We start from the raw sequence: 22,452 nt of genomic DNA, 5'->3' as shown, positions 1-22,452 counted from the left end.
ACGCCCTATCCGAATTAGGCCCAGTAGCGTCATCTGGGCCATCCAATATGATTCTAGCCCGTTTTCACTTCTGGCCCATGTATGGCCCATGACGTCTTTCGGCCCATATGAGGCCCTATGTAACTCTTGGCCTATTAACGGCCCGTGGTGAAACTGGCCCGTAATGAATAGTGTATCACTTTACACCCATTAACGGCCCGTGGTGAAACTGGCCCGTAATGAACAGTGTATCACTTTATACCCATTAACGGCCCATTATTCCGTTGGGCCATTTCTAGCCCATGTTATCTTTCGGCCTTCTCAGAGCCCATTTATTCTTGGGCTCATTTCCAGCATTCGTTTACTTACGGCCTGTTACTGTCATTTTCTGCTTGTGGGCCAAATTCAGCCCGTGGTTACAGTCGGCCCGTTTGTGGTTCGTTAATACGTTGGGCCGTTTTCATAGCGTCATCAAATACGGCCTATTAATGATGGCCCATTACGGTCGGCCCATGAATGGAAGATTCCAACTCTAGCCCGTTTACGGCCATAATGCGGTCTGTTATTGGCCCATGTTTGGCCAATCGATCATACGGCCCGTATAAGGCCCATTGATGATACGGTCCGTAGAAGGCCCATTGTTTCTACGGCCCGTAGAAGGCCTACTGTTTCTACGTCCCGTAGAAGGCCCACTGTTTCTATGGCCCGTAGGAGGCCCAGTGTCACTACAGTAAATATTAGCCCATGGTTATTGTGGCCTAGTTTTAAAAATAGGTTATTGCAGCCACTAGTTAACCGCAGAAAAAGAACTGCAATGACTACAAGCAAACAAATAAACAAGACAACAAGGAAATAAATAAGCAAGCAACTAATGCTAGGCTATCACAGCTATTACACATATTACATCCACTGGGCATCAAAGTTCGCCACCAGTGCAAATATAGGGAACAAAGCAGCATATCATATACACTGGCCGTCAAAATTGGCCACCAGTGCAAATAAACGCGGCAGCAAAACAAGAGCATAACTGAAACAACTTCAGAAGATCTCAAGAAACGTTATCCTGGGTATCCACCATGCTGGCAATAAGCTTAGCAAGCTGATTAACTTTGTCCTGTTTGGCGCTAAAATCCTCCAACTCTTGCTGTTGCACCAGAAATTATGCATCTGAATGCTCCAGGGACTTCCGCAGTCCTTCCGCTTCTTGTCGCAGCACAGTTGATCGATGTCTTTCAGCTTGTAGTTGAGACTCAAGAAACCGAACTGATTCAGACAGTGAGTTTGAATAGCTTATGCAAGCGGTAGTGGCCAGTAACTCCAACACTAATCCAAGATAGGATGTGTCACTATCCTGAACCTTATCTGCGTTACTTCCTTTACCGTTGCTTAATAAGGCACTCTTCCCCAATATTCTGTCAGCATTCTAAAAGAAGAAACAAGCAGACACATAACAAGTTTAGCATGTACTAGTATATGAAACTCAATTCGGTGAACCAGTTCAATAGTAAGGTGGACAGGATTAAACTACCAAGTCTTCTATTAGCAAGTACTAGTACATAATAAAAGCATCAAAGAAACATATATCTATGTCCTATGGTAGCAATGGAATCTTAAATTAGAACAGTTGTTCTTCAGGTTTAGGCACTTGTTCTACATGAACAGAGTACAGTAAGACACAAGAATATAATACTTAAAAATAGAAAATGAGCTCATAGACCTTACCACATTCTTGGTTCGGGACCAGTACAGAACAAGGCATTCCCAGTCATCGTCCAGTAGATGTGTCTCAGGAGAACGTAAGGGAATTCGATGAGTTTCTTTGCCGGTGAAGTACGTTTTCTTCAGGTAATTCCGATACTACCACCAAGCATTATTGAAGATAGCAGAGGTATTAGCACAGGTTACCTCATCCTGAGTTTCCAAATCGGTCCTTCTCTATAGAGAAAAATGGGAAAATTTGATGTATTATAACCATCATGGAGGTAGGATGTGTGGGACGAAGCAAAGTAATTGCCATGAATAACATTACTTACACATAACTCCTGGACAAACACATGTAACTGGCATTTTCCTTCATCTTCAGTATAATATTTCCAAGATGGGAAGGTACGCACATACGATTTAACAACATCAAATGCGATAGATGCTAAACTACGACTAGCTGGTTGTGCTTCCTCAACAGGAATAGGCGTACTAACTGGTGGAGTTGGGGTTCGCCGTGATAGTACTGGCCCTATGGGCACTGGAGCTGCCTTACTAACTGCTCTTGTTTGGGAGCTCTGTGGTGGAGATGGTGCTGTGTCAACAGGAACTGGGTTACTATCAGCTAGGGTTGGGGTTAGATTGGGTGAAGCTGGTTCTCTGTCCATCGTAGTAGGGGTAAAATCTGCGAGAGTTTGGGTTATGTATGGTAGGGCTGGTTCTTGTGCATGTACAACCGGGGTGCTATCTCCACCAAGAGGTAGCACTGTTTTATTTGAAGACCGTGTTTTTAGTCCGCTAGATACTTGCATCACTCTCTCCAATTCAAATGGTTGATAAATAGGAAACATAGTTGAATGTACAGACATTGTATGAGAGACAGATGCAATAGATAGTGTGGAAAAAAGAGGGCATGAAATAGTTGACATGTATATTGTTTAACTAAAACGGATAGCATGACATAATTTCACATATGTGATGTCTATCTAAACTGGATAGCATAGCATAACATAATTCAAAGATATGATGAATAACTAAACAGGATCGCATGACATAATTCACCTACATGTTATCTAAGTAATCAGGATCGCATCATTTAATTCACATATGCGATTTATATGCTGAACAGAGGGCATTCGATATGATGTCTGAACTAAGAACATGGTGTTGAATATTGTGTATATGATGTCTAAACTATGCAATGCAAGACACCGTATGCATGCTATGAGCAGTATAACTGTGCCAAGTTAGAGAATACATCTCAGTGGGGGAATAGGACTGGTCATCTGTCTCTGAATCCATCTCTGAGGAGCTATCGGGACACAACAAGAGATCTGCTTCGATAGGTAGCACTGTCTGCTCTGAAGGCCTTGTTTTCACTCCAGATTTTTCCATCTCCCACCCAAATGGCTGATTCACAGGAAGAGTAGTTTAATGTACAAACATTGTCGACAAATGGAAATGTAATGAAGAAAAGGATGGGCAAGATATCATTCAAATATATGATGCCTGGTTAAACAGGATGGCATTGCACATTTCACATATATTATGGCTGGCTAAAAGACACGAGACTGCATAATTCCCACATATGATATAGAAACTAAACAGGTGGCATTACATAACATGTCTAAACTAAGGAGATGACATATATGATGTCAAAAGTAGGCACTGCAAGGCAACATATGCATGATATGACTAACATCATCATGCCAAGGTAGAGCAAACACCTTGGGGGTAAATAGGAGTGGTCAGCGGTGTCCGAATCCGCCTTAGAACAGATATCTTCCTCTGGATTACAATCTGGAGAGGGGTGGGGAGGGTTTTCCATTGAACCCACCATGGAGCGATGTCTGCATGGAATTGTATTGCCGCGCAAAACTATTATCTTTTTCTCTACATGTTCAGCATGACTGTGTACAATATCTGACATGCATACGAAAAAATATGGTGAGATTATGTAAGGAGAGCATGCAGAAATTTAGAGTGATGGTGACAACTAGTGGTCGATGTTTTTCCGTCGAACCAAAATAGCCCTAATGGATCGACGTGAATGTATAGTAATAAGTGATGCAACAAGTGTACAACCTCTTTGCCGTAGCCGTGTCGACCTCAGCATCATTGAGTTGGTCGCTGAAGCAGTTGAGGGAGAGGTGACTGTTGGAGGTGTGGAGGAAGATCTGAGGAATCTGTAGATGATGTCCAAGGCACTGCTCCGTTGTGACGAATCGTTCTGTCGTTGGAGCAGCTCCGGTGAGCCGTAAGACGTCAAGGCTGAAGCAGCACAAGACAGACATCGTCAATCTCAAGTGGGATTCTAATAGCATCTCCAATAGATGATGTAAAATGGATGTAAAATTAACATCACCAAAAACCACCTGACTACAACAGATGAGGTAAAAACTGTTGACTCTGAACTTAACTGTCGAAACTGATATTTACTGTGGAATCTGAATGCTACTGTCGAAACTGAACGCAATGGTAGCAGAGAGACACTTGACATGTAGTTTAGGGAGGGCCTGCACCCCCCTGAGCCGCCAGCCACCACTGGCCGAACCGCCAGCCCCAGCGCCGCCTCGCCGCCCCGAAACAACTCGCCACCGCCGCCCCGGCCAGCCCTCTAGGCCCCCCGCCCCCACCCTGAACCCTAAGATAGATAGTGAGATACCTCTCCGGCGAGCCCCCGTCCCCACTGCGGGTGGTTCTTCCTTAACTCCGGTGAGCCCCCCCAACCCCTGAAAATCGACTGACCCAAAAGTCGATTCAGTCAACTGAAGTGTGGCTTAATCGGAGCAGAGCAGCAGCACGAGCGAGGGGGAGAGCAGCAGCAGCAGCTGGGCAAGCGAGCGATCGAGCAAGAGCCGGAGCAGCAGCAGCAGATCCGGCTGGTATGGACGCCGCCGCCGAAGGGGCCTCGCACTGGGGGAGAGCCGCCGTGGAGATGTCGCCCGCGGCGCCGGCTTCAAGGTAGCCGCTCCATGGGGGTGCGGGATGGAGCACCGTCGGCGCCGGGAGGTCGAGTTAAGGAGAAGGTGCGATGCGATGAGTGTACAACCTCTTTGGTGGCGCCGAGTAGGCATCGGCTTTGTCCGAGGAGTCAGTGAGGATGCTGCGGTTCCGGTGGAACAGGTTAAGCCGGCGCTGTGGGGATGGAGCAGCCGCGATAGACGGGGCGATCATCGGAGCAACTCCTTGGAGGTGGAGGACGGGGCGGCTGAACCAGCGGGACAACGAGATGGACGAGGATCCTCATCCGAGGAGGTGGACGAGGGACGTCGAGCTGTTGCGATGGACGACGTCGTCGGGGAAGAGGCTCTGGCAGGGCAGCGGTGACGTGGCGGACGGAGAAGGGTGGGGTTTCGCGGCTGGAGCGGAGAGGTTATGGCGGCATGGGATTTCGAATGGCGAAAAGGGGGCGATGGGAGGGGGTGAAGCATGACTTAGGAATGCACTTGTCCAAAATGTAGGGTGTGTTACAAAAGTACCCCCCACCGATTTGAACTAGCGGCCCTTTCGGCTCAGGGTTAGAAGGGGGATTTCGCATGTCGGGATTTGGCAGCTGGAGGGAGTTTTCGCGCGCGTTGTAATTTCGGGATAGCAAGGCGCAGGTTGTGAAGGCGCCAGTTTTGGGAGCACGATATCTGAATTTTCAGGATATAACAAGACGCGGGTTGAATTTTAGGGACAAGCCTAACATGTAGTAATATTGTACTTGTACGTACCAAATCAATTCGCACTTCCCTCAACCAAAAATAAAACGAAAAAAATAAAACTATTCACACCACACAAAGAGAGAGCCTTGCCCCGTTTTACTATACAAATGCTATTCAAAGCTACTCCCTCCTTCCATCTATATAGGGCCTAATGCATTTTTCGATGCTAACTTTGACCAAATATTAGAGCAATGATATATGACATGCAACTTACACAAAGCACACCGTTAAATTCTTCTATGAAAGGTTCTTTCAATGATATAATTTTCACATTGTGCATGTCATGTACTATTAATCTTGTCAATAGTCAAAGGCGGTCTTAAAAATCTCATTACGCCCTATATAGATGGAAGGAGGGAGTATGAATCCATGTTATGTCCGATTAATTTTTTTAGCTTGCTGTATAATGCATGTAACCTACTCATACCAACATTTTAGTGCATTCCAAATGTCTATACTACCGCTGCAATTCGAACTAAATTGAATATGTTTCTCTATTTCAATAAGAATCTACAATCATGATTGTTGCCAACTTCAACCATCATAGTTTCCTTGCTATCCGCCAGATATAAATCAGACGGGCTATAATGCAGGATGGCAGGACACCATCATCAACAACTCCGTTTTTTATAAGAGTGGAGATAAAACATATTAAATGTAGTATACCATGTTCATAACCACACCATGTGTATCACAGTTATATATATTCACACATCCGTCGGTTTGAAACACTATGATAAATTCTTCAAATATCTGAATTCGCTTTTTATAATGAAGTATATATGATCTCTATTCGTCTTTTACACCCACACAACCCTCTTATCTTTGTAGCTAGCGCTAACTTTCTCTTGTGCATGCACACGCTCGCATCCCTCTCACCCTCCCTCAGCATTCTCTAGCTCCATCGCGCAAATTCATCTTTTCACTTTAGGTCGTTCACCTACGGTGTGTGTAGGCCCCCCAGCTCCTTCTTTACGGCACACATCAATCGATATGCCTCTCTAGCCAGGTGTGCCTAGCACAAACACAAGCTTCCCCTCTTCTCTTGTCACCGTCCATGCCTCACTCCCACCACTCTTTTCATCGTTCTCGTACTCGCACACTCCTCCCCCTCGATATAGTATGCCGCTCGTACCACCTCCTACATGCATCCCTCTCTCTCTATCCTTCTCCTCGTGCCTCATTTGCTTCTAACACACACATGCATGTATACCGATCGATCTCCCAACATATACCTAGATCGACTTTAACTACCCCCCCCCCATCGATCGACGTACCTCACAAGTTATGTCTCTCCTTTCCTCATCATTCGTGCATGCCTCCTGACCCGTCTCTCACACGCACGTGCACAGACAACAAGCAGCCATCTCCTCTCTTATTGATATTGTGGGCGTGCCCTCCGTTTGTCTAGCAAGCCTATCCCATCATTTGTTAGAAGCAACTCCACTACCACCCCCTCCAACACTCTAGCTCTGTCTCTCTCCCAACCTTATTCATCTCCTGCACATATGCATGGATGTCGATCGATCTCCCTTAATACATGAGGCAGATCGATCTCATTAAAACATGAGGTAGGCCTCTCTCCTCCTCCACACATATACCAGCCATTGTACCTCTATAGTTAATTGGGCCTCCCTCTTCCCCCACCACACACCGATAGTTGAGCGCTACAGGTAGGCATCCATGCCATAGAGACAAACTGCACATGTCCCATCTCACGTTCCAGTAGGCCAACCACTCTATATCTTTGACGTGGGCACACACAAATTCGATGGCACTCTTTATCGACCGCGCGCACACACACACATCATCATCCCTCTCTTTGAATCTATGGACACCTCAAGCCGATGATACCTCCACTCTCTTCTCGTGGATCGCCCCCTCTCTCTCTATATATATATATATGTTATATCCAGGACTCTATTTCACACACATTGCATATGTTAAATTTTTTGATTAACCCCCCCCCCCACACACACACACACACACACACAAAAACTCTCAAGAACCCACACACTATATCTCTCTAGGTTTGTATCTCTCTCACACAACCCCACGCAGGTGGTGTACATATACAAGAAGAGAATAGGTGCACCATGCACGTACTCACGCTTCGTACCCAGCCACACCCGCGCGGGTACACGGTGGAGCTCATTTCTTTACGAAATGGCAGCTCACGTGCTAATTTGAACGCATGTAGCGGTTGTTTACATAGGGAGGTCATGTACCATGCGTGCACGAAACAAAGTTCGACTTGACGCGTTGTCACGTTATTTTTAAATAAAGTTATAGCGCTCAATGGCACGTACACAGAATATAAAACGATTTTTATGGAGGAAAAGGTAGTCCGCTCTTCAGAGTATCTCACACAAGGCTCCGGTGGCCTCTCTCTCTCATCGTTGGTCACTAATCCGGCCGCATCCTGTCCGCCGGGGGAAAGGGAGTGCGGGGCCTCTCTCTCTCTCTCTCACCGTTGGTCACTGATCCGGTGGCATCCCGTCCACTGGGGGAAAGGGAGTGCGGTGGCCTCTCTCTCTTCTCACCGTTGGTCACTGATCCGGTTGCATCCCGTCCGCCGGGGGAAAGGGAGGAAGTGCATCGTTTCTCCGTTCGACAGCGCCGAGGCAGCACGTCCCGATCTGCGGTACACGCCGTTCTCTCTGACCAAGTTCCGGCGCGGCAGGGCCTACGCCACCTGCTCGCAGATTCCGCCCGCCGCCGCTCACCTAGTTACATCCCGACGACCTCCAGGTATCCCCTCCGGCGTTGCTCCACTGCCTGTTTTCCCACGTCGCTGCATGTGGATCTTCCATAGTTCTTTGCCCAAAACGTCGCTCGTCCGGCGTACTTTCCATATTGCATTCTCGTCCTCACACATGTGGATCTTCCATAGTTCTTTGCCCAAAACGTCGCTCGTCCGGCGTACTTTCCATATTGCATTCTCGTCCTCACACCGTTTTAGACAAACACAACCGTGTTGTTATCTTCCCTTAGGACAAGGAATATGCTTCTTTTTTGTCGTCGCATGTGTCATCAACTGTTATTGGCCAGTAATTGTTTCCTTTCTACCTCTTTTTTGCAAACAGGGCTATCCATTTCACGTTGTTGCTATTGCGACCTTTTGGTGAACTGCACAAATCACTTTTTTCTTAAGAGTGTTTTGTGTCGTTGTACTAAAATGTCACTCGGGCAACATCTCTACATTTCTGTGCGACTGCACAAAGGTAGACTGGTTTTGCTCTATCCTCCTCATCCAACTCCGAGCCTAATCTTCTCCAACTAGTTAGTCTTAAGAGAGACTGCAAAGGTGACCGGCTTCTATTTGTGTGTTTATTGTTTCATTAGCAGTCCTCTATTATTGTAATCACACTTGATATCTTTGGAACAGGGACGCTCAGATCTATTTTAGTGGAACTGCACAAAATGATCGGAATGTTGCATGCTCCAGACAGCTACTTTTTTCCCAACATGCCTTGTTGATTTAGACAGAGCTGGGGGGACATTGCTGCCAATGAAAGCATTGATCAATTTTAATTTAACACCTTCTCACAAGTTTGTCTTCAGTTGTGATGTAATTATTAGCTTTGATCTGCTAATAATTGGCATGCATTAGCAAGGAAGTTAGTTTTTTATTGTTTCCGAAAGAGCATCGATGGCAAGACACGCGAAACAAAAGCTGAAAGCTCACACCATTGTACAATTTCATGTCGCTGGAAAATTATTTGTATAGTACGTCAATTATGTAAACAAATGATGGAAGCTTGATAGCATTGCCAGAAGCCTCTTCATCATCCGGGTCCATGTGCCATGCACAAAATTATACTCCTTCGTTCCTAAATATTTGTCTTTTTACAAATTTCAAACGGGCATATTTTAGAGTGCAGATTCACTCATTTTGCTTCATATGTGTACTCCCTCCGTTCCTAAATATTCTATTCGTCTTAACAGAGATTTCAACAAGTGACTACATACGGAGCAAAATGAGTGAATCTACACTCTAAAATATGTCTATATACATCCGTATGTGCCAGTCCATTTCAAATCTCTAAAAAGACAAATATTTGAGAGAGAGAGAGAGTAGTCACTCATTGAAATCTCTAGAAAGACAAATACTCCGGAGTATATTTAAGAACCGAGGGGGTAGTGCACAACCGCATGGGAGACTCAGCCCGGTCGTTGCGCCGCATTAATAGTGAGTAATGAGCAGTCAAATCCTAAGCCCCACCTTTCCCACTGTAAGTTGCTCTGAAGAAGCAACCATCAATACGATCTTCTTTGAATCCGCTCATACTACTCCATCCGTCATTGTTTATACAGCGCGCTTCAGAAAAAAGAAAAAAATCTGTGGGACCAAGGCGACTAGCGATCGGCCAGAAAAATAGCATTGGTAGTTATAGCACGGCGTCTAATACTAGAGGGAATAATGCGTACACACATGCATGCAGTGCTTCCACCCCGGGTACAAACATGCATGCACTCCGTAGTAGTACAGTACATGGAGAGAAAATTATGGACTTGATTGCGGTTACCACGCCCTAATTAATTGAGCATTATACCAAACGCGTCTAAAGTCTCTCTGGTGGTGGAAATGCATTGAGAGAAATGCATCATAATGAAGCGCTCCCTGTAAACTGTGACGGAGGGTGGAGTAGTATGAAGGTGCAAAACCAAGTACGCGTACTACTGCACTTGGCTCTTCGCCCCTTCATGAAGTCGAACAATGATGGTACTCCGCATGTTGGGTACTACAGTGTATGCCTCTGACAATCTGACACCGAATGGACTGATGCATGTCCACCGAGGGTAGGTTGCATTAGTCAAAAGGCGTAAGCGAGCTTCACCTTTTCCTGCAAGCTTCTCCTTGTTCTGCGAGTTGACGGGACACACCAAAAAGTAGTGCTAGTCCATACTCCCTCCTTTCCGGTTAATATGGCTTAATCTTTTTTGCGGGTAAATGAGAGAGCTTTATTCATATATAAGCATTCTTAGGACGATCAGCCAAGACACTGGTCACTAGGAAGCGAGGTACCCCGCAAAAAAAGAAGTAGGAAGCGAGGTGTTTCATCAAGCCAGCTCTCGGCCACATTCAAAGTGCAGCAAGCACGGTTCGCACGAAGATGCGCCGCAAGGTTTGCTGACCTGTTTACATGCTGAATAACAAAAAAAGAGGAAATATTACTGAGCGCTACTATTTGTAACAAGATATGAGCCAGAATTAAGCAAGAATTGTGGCGAGTGTTCCATGCAATCAACTTCCATTATCACATGCGAGAACCCTCGAAGAGAACCAAATGTGTTGAAGATTGCTTTATCACATTTTAAAATTATAATAAGAGTGCAGACGCTCCTCCATCCGGTTCCTAGTACTAGTATAGTACGTACCTTTATGGACTATAGTAGTAGTACTAGTAAACTTTGCGCTTGGCTATTCGGGAAGTCGAATAATAATAGCACTAGTAGTATAGTGTATGCTTCTGGAAATCTGACACCGAATTAACTGTTGCACGTCCACTGCTTGAGCGAGGGAGAGCTTGCATTAGTCAAAAGTTTCTCCTTGTCCTGCCAGCCACCGCGCGCAAGCTTCTCCCGCCCTGCAACCTTCTCCTCGTTCGGCAAGTTGACGGGACACAGCAAAGTAATGCTAGTCCATGCTGCCTCCACTCCGGTTAATATGGCTTAATTTCAAACAAGATAAATACACTATCTGTCACTGTATATTTGTAAAAATACGGTCAGTGGACTTCATAATACGCTCATTGCGCTCAATATATATATTTTCCGGTGTTCATACGGTCACTAGCTCACCCTGACTGAGTATGTGTCTGCATGCTCGTGTAGGTTGAGCACTTGAGCGTGACCGTGTGTGTTCCGTCGTGTGCTCAGACATGCATGCATTAGGGCGTCGCGCGCGTTTTTGTGTCCATGTGTACGTGTGACTATTGCATACACGTAGGGGGAGTACGTGTAGGGGCCACTAAGGAGCAGTCAAATCACACAGTAAGTTAGTCGGAAGAAGCAACCATCATTTCACTCTTGAATGACACGTACGGAATATAAAATGTTTGATATGGAGAGAAAAAGAAAACCACTATATATACACTAGTAGGAGCCTAAGCTACAAGCCTGCTTGCTTAGGTTGCTCTCTTCACAAGCATAGAACGACGGGCCTGATCCCACAGCTGGGGGAAGGGACCAATGTTTTGCGTAGACGTAGTCGACATCAGCGAGGGAGAAAACCCACAGTCGGTGCGTCCCAATCGGGGGTCACCGCGGTATGGGCCGATGCCGCGTCCCAACCGCCCTTCTAGCTACAGCCCGACATCCATCTTCCATTTGGAGCTGGCTTGCTCCACTGCCGTAGCTCCATCTCCATGTCGATCTTTCTCTACTTCTACCGGCTTCTATTTGTGATGAGTTTATGTCTCATGAACTAGTGCCAGTACTATTATTCTAATCACACTTCTTCAATATCTTTGCTATCAGGGATGCTCAGGTCGATTTTAGTGGAACTGCACAAAAGCAGCGTATGATCCGAGGGTGCCAGCCATCTTTCCTTCCCGACATGGGAAGTGCTATGGAACAAGAGGTACCAGAAGGTGGAGAACCAAAGAGTGCTGCTTCTATTGTTGCTGACATTCTCACTAAAGAATCTCCCTCTAGCACATTCCTTTGATAGGTTCTACCTGGCCAGGAAATTAAATCATGTTTAGGGTTTAGGGTTTAAGTTGTAGTGACCCCATCAGTGGTTTTTCTATCGTACACGCTCTCACAACTTTTTTCTTTAGTTGTGAAGTAAATATTGGCTATGATCTGTGAATCATTGAGATGCATCAGCATGCGTGTTAGTTTTCCTTTGTATTTGATGGAATGTTGTAACGGGGCAACCTTGGAATACGAATGAAAATGTAGTGGAAAAGTTTCTGTTTTTCCGGAGAAAAAATGGAAATGGAGAGAAACCATCGTTTCGTTTCGTTGGATCACGCCATCGACTAAAACCAACGTTTAAATCACGTCTGTCGTGTTCGTGTCTCACCCTCCTCCACGGCTCGACCCCACACGGTCGCTCGGCATGCCACTCACCGCAAACCGAGTAGTATACCATAACTTTCCCGCCTGCTTGTCGATGGATCGCGCCATGGAGTACTAGCACTACTGGAAGAGATTGACGAGTTGGGGGAGAACAGCTAGCTGTAGCACAGACTCCCAAGAACTTACTACTGGAAGAGATCGCGCATGTTGTAGCCGGCTATTGCGACCTTTGAACGCGGAGCAGCCGCGTGCACCCGGAAGTGGCGCGGGCGACGCTCTCTTGGTCGGCGCGCCGCAATCAATGTCGGCGCTAGTGAGAGGTCGCGTCCGCTCTGTCCGGGCATGAATGCGGCACTGACCGTTTTGGGCGGGAAGCACGCGCAGGTGATGAAGAGGGTTCGGGTTGGTCAGGACTGCCATGGCAGCGGTCCGGACGTGCGCAAACAAGAGATGATGTACGTTAATATTGCTGCGTATATAATTAACAACGTAAATAATGTGCCAGTTGGACAAATATGATTGGAGATGGAGATGGAAATGGAATTTTACGTAAACACGGATATGCATGTCTATGTGTGTGCGCGACGACTCTCGCGACCTGGAAGCGGGGGCGTGTTTTTGATCGAGTTTTCTTTCTTGGTATGTTAGAAAATCAGTTTGTATAATTCACATCTAGATGTTATTTAAGGATATCACATCTAAGCTCCCACAAGTATATAATGTAGCAACAAGAAACAAAAAAACTAGGAAAAGACCACAAACAGAGTGGACATCAACTTATATGTGACATGACTATGTCACATCTAGATGTGTCCTAGACAGACCCTTAAAAAATTGTCCGCCAGTTTTCATTTCTTTTTTCCGGGAACACGCGTATTCTATTTAAAACCACTGCTATGGGGAGATTTTTTTTACTCCATTATAGCCTCTTGTTTGATAGAGTTTCTCGTGTCTCGCTCTCTCACCCTCTCCATATCAAAACAAGATGACAGTGTCCACTCTATCTCTCTCCTCACCGGTGGTCATAGATCCGGCTGAATCCCGTCCGCTGCGGGAGGTGAGGAGGTGCAGCGTTGACGTTGTCACCATCGGCGACGGAGGAAGCTGATGTGCACCGTCCTCTCGGAGCCGGCGCTGGCGCGGACGAAGATCTTCCGCGCCCTTGTTCGCTGCCGTCGTGTGGGCAGATCCCGCCCGCCCGCCTAAACGACATCTCGCCCACCTGAGGTATAACTTCTTGTACTGGTCCAGGTCCCCAGGTCGCTGCGTGCGGGTTTTCTTCTATGCGACTACTCCCCAGCTCCCCATGCATAGTAGCTAGGGTTCGTCGGCTGGTCCAACATCACCTACTAGTACTATTATAGAGGAAATGCCACTCAAAAAGTTGTCCTGATTTATGCCTCGGTGGAGGTATACATGTTGTTTCGACAAAAAGTACATGGTGGTTGTGCGGTCATTGTCCATATGGTGGTAGTAATATCACTAGTTAAATGAAGAAATGCTTTTTTCTCGGGTATCCTGGTTTAGTTCCCATCAAGATAATTATGATGCTTCTGTTTGTTGGTGTACTTTTCATTCATTCTTATTGACAATTGAGATGTTGTTGCTAACCCTTTTTTATATTTTTGGAAACAGCGATGCGTGTCTCCATACCCGGGCATGTCTTCCTCAATTTTAGTGGAACTACACAAAATTGGATGGCCATTGTTGTTACGCCTCATTGTCCTCTGCCACGTGGTTCTTCCTTCCTCGAGCTTGATTACTAAGAAGAAACAGACCACAATGAGGATTTGTCGAACTTCTTAGGTGCCTCACCCAAACTTGATGCCAAATGGATGATGCATCACCACGATGACCTATCGATGCTCATGGTTGCACATCATGGTTACATCGGCTGGTGAAGCTGATCGATTTTCGACGAAAAACAAGCTGTCTTCCATCAGTGCTCTTTGCTTGTTACGCACAAAGATGATATCCTTCGTCAGTTCACCTTGGTTGCGTTGGAGATGCGGTCGTCTTTCACGTTGGTGCAATTTTCGCTAGGGTTTTACGACAGGTGGGCCCAAAATGTGGCTAGCTCACCTGTCATACAGCCAAAAGCAGGTGCAGTGAAGGCACCGGAGCTCAGTCTGTACTACAGTAGTATATATATAAGCGGGAGCCTCAGCGCTTGTTCGCTAGGGTTTGCACTCTCCACACGCTCGCTGCACTACATATATGTTACTCCCTCCGTTCCGAATTACTTGTCTTAGATTTGTCTAGATACGGAGGTATCTAGCACTAAAATGAGTCTAGATACATTTGCTAGGGTTTGCTATATTCACAGTCTCTCACCCTCTCTTCACCAGATCTAAACAAGACTGCATTGGCCTCTTGTCTCTCTCTCCCCCCTCATAGCTGGTGAAGGAGGCATCCGTATCCCGTCGCACCGGGGAGGGGAGGAGGTGCAGCGTTCACTCTATCGCCTTCGGCGAGGGAGGCAATCCACTGTCGGCTGTGCTGTTCTCTTTCACCCAGTGCCTGTGTGGGAGGGCCACCGACCCCTTCTTCCTCGCTGCCGTACTTAGTGTGGGCAGATCCGGCCTCCCGCCGCATGCCTTGCCACATCCCGATGACCCTAAGGTATAAGTTTCTTTGAAACTGTCGTTGCTCTAGCTGCATGTGGATCTTTTCGATCTGTAGTCGAATCTAGGTCTTGGTTCAAAGAGGAATGAAGGGTGCGGTGGGCTGGAGCAAGAATCTAGGACGTGGTTCAATGAGGAAAGGAGGGGCGGAAAGTAGTATAGACTGGCTATCCAGCCGCTTTGTAGGTCGAAAAGGGAAAAGGGGGTAACCCAGTACACACATCTGGAAGGAACTGATCTCTTTGTTGAAAAGGGAAAGAAACTAGGGGGTCGGGTAGTTTGTGCACGACTAGATTTGCTGCCCTCACATAGGAAGAAGGTTCAAAGAGAACAAATATGGGACCAGCGCATATATGCTGCTTGGCTACATACTTTGCATCACCCATTTATACGTGTGGACGCACATGGTGCTGGCATGTCCCATGCAGCTATTTTGTTGTTGTTAGTCTCAGAATTAACTACTGATCTGTTTTAAAAGAATTTCTCTGTTAATATGGATTAGTGCAGCCGTTTTAGAAATGCTACTGTCCTATACTTTGTTTTCCATCAAGATAAGGTAGATGCTTCTTTTTGTGGCCGCATGTTTCATACTCCTTTATTGGCCAATAATTGTTTTCTTTTTTGCCTTTTAAAACAGGGATATATATTCAACTTGTTGCTATAGAAAACTTAAATGTCACACCAGCAACTTTGCTTGATTCAGTGCAACTGCACAAAACTTGATTGGATTTCCTATTCATGTTGGTAGATTCGTATTTTATGTTGGTCGTCTCATGAAAGGTCAGTACAGGCCTTCATCCACATGATTGTGCAGTGTGCTTTGAGATGCTGTGCTACTTGTATTGGTACTGTTTTAAATAAATGATGAATTGAAGATATTGTATTGCTGTCTTTTCCCATTAAGTGGTGAACAAAAATGGGACCAACCCATACATGATGCTTGTTGCTTTGTTACAAAAAATTCAGCATCACCCCCTTTATAAGCCAGTAATTGATGCAACTCTCATAATTAACTACTGAATCTTATTTCAAAACTGCAACACTTGTTAGGGATTGGCGGGATTACATTTTTGTGGCCGCATGTTTCATCCTCCTTTATTAGCCATTAATTGATTCCTTTTTTGCCTCTGTTTATACAAGGATATCTATTCAACTTGTTGCTATTGTGACATTTTGCTTCGCTATGCGAAACACTTTGCTTGATTTCAGTGCAACTGCACAAAACGAGATTGGATTTCCTATTCGTGTTGGCAGATTCGTACGTGATCTTGTGTGCGTCATGACAGGTTGGTACTTGCCTTCATCCACATAATCATGCAGTGTGTTTTGAGATGTTGTCCTACTTGTATTGGTACTCTTTTAAATAAATGATGAATTGAAGCTATTGTATTGCTGTCTTTTCCCATTAAGTAGTGAACAAAAATGGGACCAACCCAGACATGATGCTTGTTGCTTTGTTACAACAAATTCAGCATCACCCCCTTTATAAGCTTTGTCGTTCTTTATACATGTTGAAACAAGGCATTGTTAAGATAATGTCTCAGTCAATATGAATGAATCACACTGATGGAGAATTGCTACTCTCCTGCTTTGTTTCCCATTAAGATAAAGTAGATCAGTAGATGCTTTTCTTCTGGGAGTACAAGTCATCAACCGTTATTTCTTAGTAATTGTTTCCCTTATACCTATTGTTGCTTACAGGGATATCAAAATTAAAGCTCGGTTTTATTCCGACTTCGATTTTAGTTCAACTGCATAAAAGGAGCCAATGTGTAAGGCAAACTGCTGCATTACTGGGTCTAGTTGGTCGTTCCACTTTGTAGAAAGAAGTAGTCACTGTTTGCGCTACATTACAGAAGAAATGACCGAGAAGCTTTACAGAGTATTATTAGACACCGGTGACATGACTAGTCTGCAGAGACCATTGGCAATTTAACAATACGTGGAGTGCCCTGGGAAAAAAGTGCCCAAACAAGTATAAAAGCTACGACAGGACTCCACGATCATAGGCATTACATATTTTGAATGGGAAAAGCTTGTCAAAGTTTAATCATTGATGTTAGCAAGAAGACGTTAGTTTAATATATTGGAATTGGAAAACCTTGTCAAAATTTGCTCATTGATGTTAGCCAGAAGACATGCATTTGATATTTTTGAGTGGGACGCCCTTGCTGTGAGCAGCGTCGAGTGTTTTTTCCTATTCCTGTGTTCAGTTTAGAAGTAAATAGTTACTCTGCTGAGATATTCCTGTGTTAAGAGTTTGTTCAGAATATTGTCTATGTAATGTCAGGCCTTGTGTTTGATTGCAAAGTTGAGCTTGGAATGTTGTGGTATGCGGCATCACGAGCTGTTCACCGTGCCTCCTGAGAATAATGCTTCGTATTGTTTTGCATGTCGATCTAATGCCAGTGATTTGCTTGTTAAGAAGATCATCCTCTTCTGTTGTTTCCGTGCTTAAGAAGTTCATCGTCTGATGTTTCATTCATAGCCCATACGACAAGTCGGGTAGGTTAGACGTGAAACCATATGATCTTCCGACCAACTCATGATATTAGGCCGTGATTGGATCCTCGTTTTCCAACCAAAACCGCTTGTAAAATTGACGCTTGTAAATTAAAGCATATGGTCTCGGGCGAAGGCGCTTGGTTGGTCGATTTCGACTAGTAAAATATCGGAAGTAATTGACACACGATAAAAACGTTGAACAACACTCGGATGATTGCTAATCCAGCCGTTAGCTGCTGTTTCAGCCTTGCCCATGGATGGCATGATACACACGTCATGCATGTATCGTCTGGTAATGTCGTCCATATAGCAGTGCTCGTAAAATATACACTGGTCTCTCAAATTACACGCGTAACCCGCCAGTTTTACTTACAGACCTCGGGCCCTCGGTTTCATTACGCATGTATTTTACGCGTTGTTTTCGATTGCGAGTAAATTACACTTGTATGTTAATACAGGTTTGAAATAAACCAGAGCTCCCAAGCGCGGCCTTACCGTTTCATGACGTCTCAGTTTCTCAAAGGTGCTCATAGGTGTCCGATGATCTTGGCTTCCTGAATGAGTAGCGGGCGCTGTATCAGACCATCCGTAGGGCTCGCGAGGCCCTCTCTGTTGTCCTTCGGGTTGTTGCGCTCGTCGTGACGCCGAGCATTGTTAACATCGTCAACGAACATGAGGATTCAGGAGATGACTTTATTTTGACTGGATGACACTAGGGACCCACTAGGGCCATAGCCGTACGTACGCAAGTGCCTCCTTATTATGTACAACTATATTTTTTGCTTTCTCTTGGTTTCGTGACATCACGGTCCCACACCATTGTCAACCTATGTAGTCAATATAAACGAGAGAATTGCACAAGGTGCGGCCGACAGCTGGGACCAAGCAGCTCGAGCAGTATTTGTGTTTTTGAGGCGTGAGCACTGCAGAGTTTTTCTTGGCGATGATTTCGTTGTTATTCAGAGGAGAGCAGGGTATTAAATGGGCGGGCTGTGGCCCGTCTAGCCCAGGCCAGATATCCAGCCCAGATACTAATTTTTTCAAGATGAAAATGGCTAGCCCAGCTATACGTCTTTTTGAGGAATACCCAGGCAAGGTCAACTTGTTATTCTCCGCCCCGCTGGGCTGCAAATCTTTCCTATGAGGGATGCATTAGGCTTAACAGGAAAATGGGTTTTAAAAATAATAAATGGGATGTAATTACAAAAACTGGGCAGTAACTATAAAAAATGCACCAAACACAAAATTAGTTTATAAAATATTATTTATGGATTTTCAAAATCTTAAATTTTCATTGTTGCGCGCGCAATGTTTCGTTGGATTTTTACGTAATACAAATTTATATTTAATCTGACTAGAAATTTCGGGATAAAAATATTTCGGAGCCCATCAAAATGTGGGAAATTTTATTGAATTCTGTCTTCAACGGTTGGTTGAAATTATTAATCATTGTCCTAGCTAGAAAATGGGTTGTACTTTTAACAAACTGTAAATGGGTTGTTGTAAATTCCATTAGAATTCCAAAATGGGTTGTACATTCTTACAAAACGCAAATGGGCTATAAGTTCTCTGCCACACACTTGTGGGCCTACTAAGTGACGCGTGCCCTAAAAAAATAAGTTGACGCGTATGCAAGGCTTTGCCAACTTATTATAGTCAACACACGGTTCTAGCAGCAGTGCCCGTTGGATGTCTATCCAACGGATGTCGTGCTTCTTCTTCAATCTCGGATATTCTTAGCTTCGGCCGCCCAAAAAATGATTCCTCCCCCTGACAACTGGGGCGCACCGTTTCGGAGGCTAACTTGTGGGCCTACTAAGTTGGAGCGTACCAAGGGCTTTGGCAACTTAGTCAATAATAAACGTTTATAGCTTCAGTGACCGTACGATCTCCATCCAATGGTCGTAGTGCTTCTTCAACCTCTGGTGTTCTTGGTCCAGCCGCCCAAAGCAGCGTCGGTCGTGCCGCCAGCTCCTGCCTCCCGTGGCCGGCTGTGCTACCGCGGAGGCCTCACCGCCCCCATACTACTCCCACCGCTGGCCAGGCCATCCCTCCACTCACCCACACCCCCTGTTATTCTGCGGCGACGGCTGCCTCACACCGCAGCCGAACCAGTGAACCGTCGTACTCCTCTCCGCGTGGGCTTCCACTGCTGCATCTTCCCCGGCTCCGCGTCGTCCCCTTCCTAGGCCTCGCCGTCGTCCAGACCACCGCCCTGGTGCTCGCGGCGCGGCGTGGTCAACGTGGTCAACGACTGACTTCCATAGGAAGAGTATTGTACGTGGAGAGGCTGACAGCTGGGTCCAGGCGGCCGCAAGGAAGTGCCTCCTTATTACGCGCAAAATAATTATTCCTCCAGCTTACAGCAGGGACCCACCGGACGGGCCACCTTATTTCGCGAAAAAAATGTTTCCCCCCTGACTGCTCGGACCCACCAGACGGGCCAGCATATTTCGTGGAAAAAAACGTTCCCCCCGCTGTCAGCTCGGACCCATCGGAAGTGCCTCCTTATTACGCACAAAAAAAATGAATACTCCCCCTGCTAGCTGGGACCCACCATGGTGGGAGGCTGACTTGTGGGCCTACTAAGTTGACTGGGATGGGGGCCTTTGTCAACTTTAGTCAATATGAACGATTCTAGCTCCAGTGACCGTACGATGTCCATCCAACGGCCGTAGTGCTTCTTCAACCTCTGGTCTTCTTGCTCCAGCCGCCCAAAGCAGCACCGATCGTGCCGCATGCTCCTGCCTCCCGTGGCCGGCTGTGCTGCCGCGGAGGCCTCACCGCCCCATACTATTCCCACCGCTGGCCAGGCCCTATGGCGACGGCAGCCTCACACCACAGCCAAACCAGTGAACCCTCATACTCCTCTCCGCACGGGCTTCCACTGTCGCGTCTTCCCCGGCTCCCTGTCGTCCCCTTCCTAGGCCTCGCCGTCGTCCACCGCCCTGGTGCTCTCGGCGTGGCATGGTCAACGTGGTCAAGGAATGACTTCCATCGGGCGTGGACTATACGTGGAGAGGCTGACAGCTGGGTCCACGGCCGCAGCAAGGAAGTGCCTCCTTATTACGTGCAAAATAATTATTCCTCCACCTGACAGCGGGGACCCACCGGACGGGCCACCGTATTTCGCGAAAAAAATGTTTCCCCCCTGACTGCTGGGACCCACCAGCTACACCTTCGCATGCAAGGAAGTGCGTCCGGGCAAAAAAACAAAACGATTCACCCACCTGACTGCTGGGACCCACCAGCTACATCTTCGCACGCAAGGAAGTGCCTGACAGTCGGGACCCGCGTGGTCGAAGCATATGTAGCATTGTCATTCTGGTCGCGAACGTGTATGTACATATATACTGGTCGATGTAGAGGCGTGCACGTGTCGTAGTAGAGGCGCGCACGTAGCATGTACACGTATGTACAGCGGTCAGGGTGCAAGAAAGAAAATACGGCCACGTATGTGTACATATGGGCGGGGTCTCGAACGCCTACTCGCGCATACGTACAGCAAGGGCTCGTGTACATGGCTGGGTCGGAACGGAGAAACAGCGTCATCATCGTGTTCATGGGGAGGCATCGGAATGCGTCGTGTTCATGGGGAGGCAATGGAATGCGTCGTGTTCATCAGGAGGGCTTGGACGGAACAGGCGATGGAAACGAGGCCTGGCGTACCGCAGAACGGAGGAAACGGCCTTGTGTTCGACCGGCCACATTCGAAACGGGATCCTGTTGATCGGGAGGGGTCTGGCGTACCGCAAAACGGAGGAAACGGACCTCCTACGGTCGAAACGGGGGTCCTGTTGATTGGGAGGGGTGTGGCGTACCGCAAAATGGACGAAACGGACTTGTGTTGGAGCGCTACGGTCGAAACGGGGGTCCTGTTCATCGAGATGGGTGTTGCGTACCGCAAAACGGGGCTCCACGGGATACTGTTCATCTCCACCGTCGACCCCCTCCAGCCTCCATGAGCTACTGTTCATCCATCATCGACCTCCTCCAGCCTCCGCCTGCGATTGTTCATCCATGGGCTCTTGTTCATCCAGCCACCACCACGCGCTACTCCACCGGCTACTGTTCAACCAACCCTCTCCACGGGCTCCTGTTCAACCACCCCTCCACGGGCTACTGTTCATCCTGCCCTCCACCGTCTATTGTTCATCCTGCCCTCCACGAGGTGGTCCTGTTCATCCAGCCCTCCACGGGGTCCTATTCATCCAGCCCCAACCGGCTCGATCGATCGGGGTCCTATTCATCCAGAGGCAACACCACGGGGTCCTGTTCATCCACCCCCACCGGGAACTGTTCATCCACCCCCCCCCTCCCCCGCAACGCTCATTGTTCATCCAGAGGCAGCATCGATCGGCTTCAGTTAGCAGCAGTAGCGAAGGAATCGCTTGATCGGATTCAGTTAACAGCCATCGATCGATCGCTCGGGTTCAGTAATGCGTAGCCTGCAGTGCAATCGCTCAGGTTCAGTTAGAGCCCAACGCCTCGCTCGGGTTTAGTTAGAGCCAACGCCTCGCACACACACGCGTACGTGTACGAGAGAAACGCGCATCGCTCGGCCCCCGACCTCCCACCGTAACCGGGAACTCCCCGAAATTTTCCTCCCCCTCGTTTCTACCACGGTTTTTTCCGTCATGGACGGCCCAAAGAATGTCATGCAGCCGCGTCTCTAGCCCGCCCAGGACGAAAAGCCCATTTTCTATCATGATTATTTTTCATAGAAGTAGGAGCCCACCACATCTATGATGATACCGGGTTTTGTCATAATTATGTCATAGAAGTGTCATATGTATGACAGGAAAAAAATCGTTCGGCCCAAAATGTCACGGATGTGTCTTTTTTTATAGTGGATGTCAACAATAATAACTTATGCCACCCATATTCAACTGGACATATGTGCC

The sequence above is a fragment of the Triticum urartu genome, chromosome 5 (assembly GCF_003073215.2).
Source record: "Triticum urartu cultivar G1812 chromosome 5, Tu2.1, whole genome shotgun sequence".
NCBI lineage: Eukaryota > Viridiplantae > Streptophyta > Magnoliopsida > Poales > Poaceae > Triticum > Triticum urartu.
Note: the sequence above shows the minus strand (reverse complement) of the source record.